Source organism: Phocoena sinus, chromosome 6 (genome assembly GCF_008692025.1).
Source record: "Phocoena sinus isolate mPhoSin1 chromosome 6, mPhoSin1.pri, whole genome shotgun sequence".
Lineage (NCBI taxonomy): Eukaryota > Metazoa > Chordata > Mammalia > Artiodactyla > Phocoenidae > Phocoena > Phocoena sinus.
Genome location: NC_045768.1, coordinates 1,877,310 through 1,888,325, shown reverse-complemented (window position 1 = coordinate 1,888,325; position 11,016 = coordinate 1,877,310).

Genomic DNA, 11,016 nt, shown 5'->3' with positions numbered 1-11,016 from the left:
TTCTCAGTCTATGGCTGAGAACCAGCAAAGCACCGTCAGATGGATCCTGGCTCGTACCGTCTGTTCCAGGGCACAGAGAGACGAGGAGTCTGGACTGTCCTCTAACAAAGCTGGATGGAATGATGCAGGAGACAAAAAAAAAAAGCAGAGCTATCACTTTTTGGAATAAAGATACAAATATCCAAATAATTTATTAACAGGTCGAATCCAACAATGTATTCAGTACCTGGTGATTTAAGGCAGAAAATCACGTTTCCACGTTAGACAATATATAATAAATCTGTTAACAGATTAAGAGAGGAACACCCATATAAGCACCATTCATTGATTTTAAAATAAATATTTTAGGGCTTCCCTGGTGGCGCAGTGGTTGAGAGTCCGCCTGCCGATGCAGGGGACGCGGGTTCGTGTCCCGGTCCGGGAAGATCCCACGTGCCGTGGGGTGGCTTACATTTCGCCTTGATACTCTCTAATATTCACCTGAATTTGTAAGTTTTTAGTTTTGATAAAGTCCGTTTTCCTATTTTTCTTGTTGCTGCTATGTTTTTGGTTTACCAGGTTGAAAAAGTTCCCTTCCATCCCTAGTTTGTTGAATGTTTATATTATGAAGGGACGGTGGATTTCATCAAGCAACTTTTCTGCATATATTGAAATGATGTGGTTTTAATTTTTATTCTATTAATATGGTGTATTACAATGATTGATTTTTCTATGTTGAATCAACCCTGCATCCCTGGAAGAAATCCCACTAGTTTGTGGTATATAATCCTTTTAGTGTGCTACTAGATTTGGTTTTCTAGTATTTTGTTGAAACTTTTTGCCTCTATGTCATATAAGATATTGGTCTGTAGTTTTCCTGTGATGGCTTTGTCAGGTTTTGGCGTCAGGGTGATGCTGGTCTCCTAGGATGAATCCTCTTCTAATTTTTGGAATAGGTTGTGAAGGATTCGTATTCATTCTTCTTTAGACATTTGGTAGAATTTGCCAATGAAGTCTTCTGGTCCTGGGCTTTTCTTCATGGAAAATGTTTTATTATTAATTCAATCTCTTTACATGTTAGAGACCTATTCAAATTTTTCCTTTCTTCTTGAGTTTTTCTAGGAATCTCTAAGGGTTTATATCTTTCTAAGAATTTCTCCATTTCATCTAGGTTATCTAATTAGTTAGCATATAATTGCTCATATAATCATAATTATTTCTGAAGGTTGTTGGTAATGTCCCCTCTATCACTCCTGACATTAGTAATTTGAGTCTTCTCTCTTTTTATTTGGTTATTCTAGTTAGAGGTTTGTCAATTTCTTTACTATTTTCAAAGAACCAATTTTGGTTTCATTGATTTTTCTCTTATTCCACTCTTTATTTCATTTATTTACTCTTTCATTTTTATCATTTTTTCTTCTGCTTGCTGTAATTTAATTTGTTCTTCATTTTCTTTTTCCTTAATGTGTAAAGTTAGGTTATGAAATTTTGAGATCTTTCTTATTTCTTAATGTAGGCACTTACAGCTATAAATTTTGCTATAAGCACTGCTATCACTGCATCCCATAAGTTCTGGTATATTGTGTTTTTATTGTCAATAATCTCAAGGTATTTTACAATTTGCCTTTGCTGTTTCTTCTTTGGCCCACTGACTATTTAGGAGTGTGTTGTTTAATGTCCACATATCTGTGGATTTCCCAAATTTCTTTTTGTTATTTATTTCTAATTTTATTCCATGTTGGTCAGAGAACAACTTTACGTGATTCAAATCCTTTTGAATCTATTGAGACTTATTTTACCATGGTCTTTAAGATGGTCGTTCCTGGAGAATGTTCCATGTGCACTTGAGAAGAACAAATATCCTTCTGCTGTTGGGAGGAATGTTCTACAGATGTCTCTTGTAGGGTCTTTTTTTTTTTTTTTTTTTTTTTTTTTTGCGGTACGCGGGCCTCTCACAGTTGTGGCCTCTCCTGTTGCGGAGCACAGGCTCCGGACGCGCAGGCTCAGCGGCCATGGCTCACAGGCCCAGCCGCTCCATGGCACGTGGGATCTTCCCGGACCGGGGCACGAACCCGCGTCCCCTGCATCGGCAGGCGGACTCTCAACCACTGCGCACCAGGGAAGCCCAACCACCCCCCTTTTTATGAAGGATATTTTTTCTGATATAGAATTCTTAGTTGACAGGGTTTTTTTCTTCCAGCATTTAAAATATTTTGTCCCACTGCTTTCTAGCCTTCATGGTGTCTGATTAAAAATCATTGGTTAATCTTACTGAATCACTTCTCTTTTGTTACTTTCAAGATCCTTTCTTTGCTTTTGGTTTTCGACACTTTGATTATGATGTATCTAGTGGTGGATCTCTTTTAGTTTATCCCACTGGAGTTTGTTGAGCTCCTTGGATTACTGACTCTTTCTTCAGCCTGCTCAAATCTACCGTTTATTTCAGATGTTTCACTTTTTAACTCCAGAATTTCTATTTGGTTCTTTTTTTTATAATTCCTTCATCTTTATTGATATTGTCTTTGGTAAGACGTTGTCCTCATACTTTGGTTTCCTTTAGTTCTTTGTTATTTAAAATAGCTGATTTAGGGCTTCCCTGGTGGCGCAGTGGTTGAGAGTCCGCCTGCCGATGCAGGGGACACGGGTTCGTGCCCCGGTCCAGGAAGATGCCACATGCCGCGGAGCGGCTGGGCCCGTGAGCCATGGCCGCTGAGCCTGCGCGTCCGGAGCCTGTGCTCCGCAACGGGAGAGGCCACAACAGTGAGAGGCCTGTGTACCACAAAAAAATAAATAAATAAATAAAATAGCTGATTTAAACTTTAGTAAGTCCAACACCTGGGCTTCTTCAGGCATAGTTTCTATTAATTCCTTTTTTTCTTCTGTACAGGCCCTACTGTCTTGTTTCTTTGCAAGTTTGGTAGTTTTGGGTTGAAAATAAATAACTTGGGCTTCCCTGGTGGCGCAGTGGTTGAGAATCTGCCTGCCAATGCAGGGGACACGGGTTCGAGCCCTGGTCTGGGAAGATCCCACATGCCACGGAGCGACTGGGCCCGTGAGCCACAACTACTGAGCCTGTGTGTCTGGAGCCTGTGCTCCGCAACAAGAGAGGCCACGACAGTGAGAGGCCCATGCACGGTGATGAAGAGTGGCCCCCGCTCGCCGCAACTAGAGAAAGCCCTCGCACAGAAACGAAGACCCTACACAGCCAAAAATATAAATAAATAAATGAATTAATTTAAAAAAAAAAAAAAAAGAAAATAAATAACTTAAATAATATAATACGGCAACTCTGTAAATAAGATTCTCCCTAAGTGAGCAGACATTTCAGTGGCCGTAAATTTTATAAAAATTAGCTCAGAAAAGTCATTAAACAAACAAACATAACAACCAAGAGCAAAGATGAAGCCTGGGAAGGGAGGGAGAATCTGACTCAAGGCCACTGTAGAGCTGGAGAGAGGCAGTCAGCCCAAGGCAAGTTAAAATGCCACAAACCTCACTTTTCTTACTGAGAGCCAGCTGTTTTTCTTGAGCAAATGCTCCCCAGATTGGTATAAGCCTTATGTTAATTTCCAGAGTACTAAATGAGTTGATTATAACAATTTTTGCCAGTTTTCTCATTGGTTTTATGGAGGAGAAAATAATTGGAAGTGAGGACTCCATCATTTCTGGTGATATACCTCAAGAGATACTTTATGCCCACCACCCTGGTGGCACCAAGCATCAGAAAGGAAGGAGACCTCTGGGGATTTAAATTGGGGCGGGTACCTGCCTTGGGCAATGATCTGACACCATCTTCCAGGTTGGACAGCAAATGCCCAGCCTCCCAGTGGCTCCCCTTCCACCCAAGTGAGGCTTCTGCCCACATGTGCCACAAAGCAGGCATAAGAACGGTGCAGGCAGCATTGTAAGAGCAAAAGCACAGAAGCGGTTCAGGCGCCCAGGAGAAGCTCAGCTGGTGAGTCAGCTGGAATATTTCCACCCTGGGTGTTATACAGCTGTCCAAAATGAACTACAGTGACAAACTCAGGTGAATGTTAGAAAGCGAGCATCAAGGGGAAATGTAAGCCCTGGAAGATTACGTAAGCATGACATCCTCTTCATAAGGTCACAAAGAGCTAAAATTCAAAAATAGACTTTGTTCAGAATACTTGTAGATAAATTATATAAAAGGGAAAGCAAGAGTATGACCAATCAGGATTCAGAACGATGATTACCTTAGAGGTGAGGGGGGTGGCGAGGGGGCAGGACAAAGGGACAGGGGACAACACAAAGCCGATGTGAGTCATTGAAGGTTATCGTTTTTGTTTCACGAAAAGCAAGCAAAAGCAAACGTACAAATCAATATGGATTATGATTAATCTAATTCTGAGCACCTGAGGTCCATTTAGAAAATACACGTTTGAAAAAGGAATTCACAGAAGATTAAATACAAATGCGTGATAGACATTAAAATAAGCTTAAACGCAATAATAACTACAAAAATGCAGATTGAATTGGGATATTCTCACCAGCAATTTTGCTAAGAATAAAAAAAACTTTATGATACTTTAGTTTATCCACTGTAGATAAGACAGTAAAAAGGTACAATTAGTAAAAGGAAATTTAGCAACTTACCTCAAAAATTTAAATATCTGGGTATTTCCCTTGCGGTCCAGTGGTTAAGACCCCACGCTTCCAATGCAGGAGCCGTGGGTTCAATCCCTGATCAGGGAATTGAGATCCCACATGCCACACAGTGTGGCCAAAAAATAAAGGCATAATGTAAAAGAAATTAATATCTGCCTTCTTTGAGCTAATGGCTATGTTTGGGGAATTTACCCACAGATAAACTCACAGGACAATGTAAGAATATATACGTACGTGGTTAGTCCCTGGAACATTCCTCGCAATAGCCCCAAACTGTAAACAATCTAAAACCAAGAGGGAATTGGCTAATAAATGATGGCATATAACCAGAAAGCAGACACTCCTTAACCACTACAGAGGACGGGACCCTCCCCTGGGAGCCGAGGCCAAAATCAAGAGAAGCCGTTGGTGGCTTTTTTAAGCTGCCCCCAGCGGGATGCCCTTTCCCTGAGTAAACCAGGAAGCTTCCAGGGTGTAGAGTGGGTCAGTATAAACTCCAGCTACTGGAGACCTCCCAGGACGCCTATAATTTAGTGACTGGGAAAAAAGAAAAAACGAATCACTCCAAATTGAGTTCATGTGTGTGTGTGCGGGTGTGTGCGTGTGTGTGTGTGTGTGTGTGCGCGCGGGTGTGCACGTGTGCGTGTGTGCGTGTGTGCGTGTCTGTTCGTGTGCAAACACTTTCCATCTTACCTGGGATTAAACCAGTTTGAGAGCTGACGTTCTTCTACTTGACTATTCCTGAGTATGAACGGAAAACCAAGTTATTATGAGTAATCCATTCATTCGACAAATATTTACAGAGCCCTTGAGGTGTGCTGGGTGCTGTTTGGTGCTGGTCCTACAACTGTGAACGGCCCCTGGCCCTGGGGCACCTGCGACAGAGAGGCGGCCCTAAACAGTCCCTGAAGTAGGTGCCAATGGCAGAGACAGGGCTCAAGGCATATGGCTGAATGTGGCACATCTAGCCCAGTTTGGGGACCAGGAGAAACTACTGGAAGAGGAGACATCTCACCTGGGTATGGAAGGGAAAAGGTGGTCAGGAAAGAGGGGTGGGGGGAGGAAAGGACGGCCAGAGGGAGGAAGCCAGAAAGGGTATGTGGTTGGGAGGAAGGATTAAGGAAAACGAAACTAACAGCAGATCAGAGAACTGTGTCCAGACAAAAGGCAGCCCCTCTCCCATTCCCCTTCTGGGTGGAGCCCACACCCCACTGTCGCCAGACCCCGACGGCCCAGAAAAGCACGTTGTATGGGACCACCATCCGGAGTCCTGCCTCCTCCTTGATCAACACCAGAGTCCTTGCAATAACACACACAGGATACACACAAGCTAGTGCGCTAACACACACAGGGCACACACAAGCTGATGCATTACACATATGGCACACAAGCTAAGGCACTTACACACACAGGGTACACACTAGCTAATGCGCTTACACACACAGGGCACACACTAGCTAATCAGCACCTAGGCGTCATGTATTTAGAACACTTCTGAGCCGATCGCCAAGGAAGTCAGAAGCGGTTGCCTGCAGGTCTGTCAGTCTTTGGTTTTCTGTCCCCCTGGTTCTGCCACCCCTGGAGCCTCCTGGTTCCTGCCCTCTCGGCTTTCCAGAGGGACAATCTTTATACAACAAAGATCCTTGCTAGCAGATATGCCCCTTCCGGAGGGACGTCTGGCAGACAACAGCAGGACTCCCATTCAACGTGAGCTTAAGATAAGCAACAGATGTCCTCCTATAAGTATGTCCCAGGTAATGTGTGGGGAATCATAGCCAAAAGCAATCAAAACTATCTAAAAACTCTCTGATCGTGGATTTCTGATTTACTCTCAGAAATTCAAATGTAACAGAGCATTCTGTATTTTTATTTGCTACATTTGTCAACCCTCCCAGTAGATGATTTATTCTTCAGATCAATGGGAAAAATCATTTATGTTTTGAATTGAACAGAGACCTATTGCAATTTGAATAACAAAAACTCTAGAATTCAGACCCATTTATTTGCTCTCTTTTTAACCAAATGATGACCGAGCACCTACTATATGCCAAGCGTAATTTTACGGTTCTGGGGCACATGGCAAAACCCATGCTATGGATTAGCACATGGCCCCTGCATCTTCTCTGCTGAGGACGGCCCATCATTATTACCTTCAAAGAGATAATCTCCACACCCAGTCCTTTCCTGAAGGTAAAATGCCACCAGAAAACATATAAGGTGTGATACCAATGCCATGGGGTTAAACTTTTCTGCCTTGATTTTGCATTATTAACTCATCGTCCTTTATTTTCCCTCCTTTTGCTTAGTTTTATTTTGTACTGGAGTCGAGTTCATTAACAATATTGCGTTAGTGTCAGGTGCCCAGCAAAGTGATTCACTTATACATATGCTTGTATATTTTCTTTTCCAAATTCCTTTCCCGTTTAGGTTATTACAGAATATTAGGTCCTTTTTGGTTATCTATTTTCTTTTCTTTTTTCTTTTTTTCAGCTGCATTGGGTCTTCCTTGCGGTGCGCGGGCTTCTCTCTAGCTGAGGCATGTGGGTTTTCTCTCTCTAGTTGTGGCGCCTGGGCTCCAGGGCACATGGGCTCTGGACTTTGGAGCACGTGGGCTCTCTTGTTGAGGTGTATGAGATCAGTAGTTGCCCTGCAGCATGTGGGATCCTAGGTCCCCGGCCAGGGATCAAACCCGCACCCCCTGCATTGGAAGGTGGATTCTTTACCACTGGACCACCAGGGAAGTCCCTTGGTTATCTATTTTAAGTACAGCAGTGTGTACATGTCAATCCCAAACTGCCTAGCTATCCCTGCCCGCCACCCTTCCCCTCTGGTAACCATATTCGCTCTCTAAGTCTGTGAGTCTGCTTCAGTTTTGTAAATAAGGTCATTTGTATCTTTTTTTTGTTTTGTTTTTTTAGATTCTGCATGTAAGTGAGATCATATGCTATTTGTCTGTCTCTTTCTGGCTTACTTCTCTCCGTATGAGGATCTCTAGGTCCATTCATGTTGCTTCAAATGGCATTACTGCGTCCTTTTTATGGCTGAGTAGTATTCCGTTGTGTATATGTACCACATCTTTATCATTCATCGGTCGATGGACACTGTGTGCCCTCCTTTTAAAATAAACTTTATTTTTAGAGCAATTTCACAGCAAAGATTATGAAGGTGGTCCTGGATGCCCCTGCACCTGGCCGCTTGGATCAACCACTCGGATTCGTATGGGACACCTGTTACCGTGAACAAAGCAATGGTGACACTATTATGAACACATCAACCACTCGGATTCGTATGGGACACCTGTTACCGTGAGCGAAGCAATGGTGACACTAGTATGAGCTCCACCCCTTGCTTCCGTCAGATTTCCTCAGCTTGTCCCTAAGCCCCTTCCCCTGTTCCGGGATCCTGTCCAGGATCCTTAGGACGCCCGTCTGCTTGGGCTCCTATTGTCTGGCAGTTTCTCAGACCACATCACGACCTGTCCCAGCTGACGTGACCTTGACCACCTGGCTGAGGTGGTGTTTGCAGGCTTTTCTACTCTAAAGTCGCTCTTTCTCCCCACTTTCCATACTGTGCTCTTTATAGGGAAACACTACGGCAACCCACGCGTTCCACCTCCTGGAGGGGAACGTCTCCATCGATTACTAGGAATTCTTATGAATGGGAGTGTCGTCTCTTCTGAATATCTGTTTTATACTTTGGGTTATAATCCAATGCTACTTTATTTTCTTGCTTAAATTCTTCCAACTTTATCCACTGGGAACTCTTTTATTGGCCCCTGTGTTCCTTGGATGTGCTCCAGGCTCATCCTGTGTATTTTCTGTCCTGGTTGTAGAATCAGCCATTTCTCTATTTAGGGGTTTGCTTTGTTTTGTAGAATATTAAAAGCCAAGATGTGAGGCTAGGTGTACTCACTGCTCCTGGGGGATCACTGTTTCCAGGCCCTCTCATCTGGGACAGCAAGGAAGTGAATGTGTGTATTCATACCAAACGATACAAGTGCACTGTCTAGAAATACTTCCTCGTGTAATCCTCCTTGAAGCTAAACACGAGTGCAGACTTGTGTCTCCAGGTCCAACCCAACACCCCATGGATCCACCTATTGTCCCCCGCTTACCTATAAACTTTCACTCCACCAGTGACGAGCTGGCTCCCATGCCCTGCCTTCCACTTACCCAACGGTTCCATCCCAGGACCACCCACACTGGCTTCAGAATTGCTACCCTGTCTTCCTGTGGGTAAACGACGTAATCAACTAGAGACAGTCCCACGTGCAGCTCCTTTGCCTTTATTTTTACAGACTCCACTGATTTCCAGGGAGACCTTGCTCGGCGCCCTCCTCCGCCCTCAGGGAGCTTGTTTCAGGCATGTTTGTTTCAGGCTCGGCAAACCTTCCTGGGATTCCCTCAACCTCCTAAACAACTGGAGAATTTATCTAGGTTAAGATTCACTCTTTGTGCCATGAAATTCTATGGGTTTTGAAAAAGGCATAGCGCCATGGGTCCACCGCTGCGGTGTCACACAGAGCGGTTCCACTGCCCCCAAATCATCTGTGCTCATCTATCTACCCCTCCCCCATCCCCCAAACCTCTGTCAACCCCTGATCCCTTTACTGTCTCCACAGTTTTGCCTTTTCCAGAATGCCATGCAGTTGGAATCATCCAGTAGTCTTTTCAGATTGGCTTCCGGCTTGTTTCCCTTACCGACATGCATTGACGTTTCCTCCGTATACTCTCCTGGCTTGATAGCTCACTTTTTTTTGTTGCTGAACCATATTCCTTTATCTGGATGGACCACAGTTTATTTCCCATTCATCTACTGTAGGACATCTTGGTGGCTTCCAGATTTTAGCAATTACGAATAAAGCTGCTATAAAAGCCTGTGTGGGTTGCTTGTGGACATACGTTTTCAAATTACTTGGATTAATAAGACTTAAGAACACCACTGCTGGATCACTGGAAAGACCATATTTAGCTTTGTAGGAAACTGTCACACTGTCTTCCAAAGTGACTGCACCATTTGGCTGTGCTAACAGGTATGTCCTGGTATCTCGTTGCTATTTTCATTTGCAATTAACTAATGACCAAGGATGTCGAGCATCTTGTTAGAGGCCTGTTTCTTATCTCTGTGTCTCCTCGGGTGAGATGTCTGTCCAGATTGTGCCCATTTTTCAGTTAAGCTTTTCTTTTCCTTACTGTTGAGTTTTAAGAGTACTTTGCACATTTTGGTTACAAGCCTTTTATCAGATCTGTGTTTTGTGAAAGTTTCATTTTTCAAGACATTCTCTCTCACGGTATGACTGCTTTTCAGATAGCATTTGGGAAGGCTGCACTGCTTTTGAAGGAGGCCACGAGGGGTGGGCATGGAGGAAGGAAGAATTGGTATTTTTCTCTATGAGAAATCGAGCAGGGCACAGGTGTGTCCCCAGCTCACACAGGCTGCCAGGGCAGGTCACTGTCATCTTGTTTATGGCAGACACAAGATGGAACTTTGTGACAGTTTACGGTTTGTCTGAAATAGCAACCCGGTGCTGTGACCTAACTTTAATTTTTCTTCTTGACATTAATCACGTAAAATATGTCACCCCTGACCCTCTGTTTGTTTGCTCAGCCTTCCTCACCTAGGACAGGACAGGACGCTCCATGTGGACAGGCACGTCCTGTTACCGCTGTTCCCTCAGCACCTGGAACAGAGCCCAGGGCCCAGACAGGGCTTGAGCAATGCTTGTTGAAAGTTTAAAAATGAAAGAATGAGAGTAAGTATATTCTGCTTGGCCTCCCAGAGAGGGGAGGTAACATCTGATTAATTTTGAAAGTGTTATTAACATCTTTGGACAAAACTTGGAGGTTTCGACCAGCCCTGCCAAGCACCGCAGGTCCTGATTCATCAATACCTTCTATTTACCTGAAAAAACGCTCAAGCAACACGAGGGATGAAAGACACAGGATCAATGACAGCATTTTCCTTTTAGAGTTCATTGTCTCCTAGAGGAGAAGGAGAGAGAAGTCCGTTTTAATGAGCAGAAAGTCACACCTCCGCCCCCCTCTTAACCATGGATTCGTGGACTCATTGAGAGACACTGGGGCACCAACCTAGCTGTCCGCTCCCGGGACGCTCACCTCTGGGGAGAGGGCAGGGGAGTCGGGGGCACCTCTGTTCCACTAGAGTCTCCTGGGGTGCTGGCCGCTCCTTTGGGGACTGAGTGCGCCGTCTCGGACACGTCTCCTGGTCCTCGTCAACGTCCACATTGACTAAGAGACGTGCTGCAGATTCTCCACCCTAGAGCAGTGACAAAATGAGGTCATGACAAGGTTGCAATCTGTCCCCAAAGCTGACGTCATCTTCTTTCTCCTCGCAGAGATAGTAAGATGCACCATTTGCCCCAGGACTCTGGTGGGCTAAGAACACCTGAGC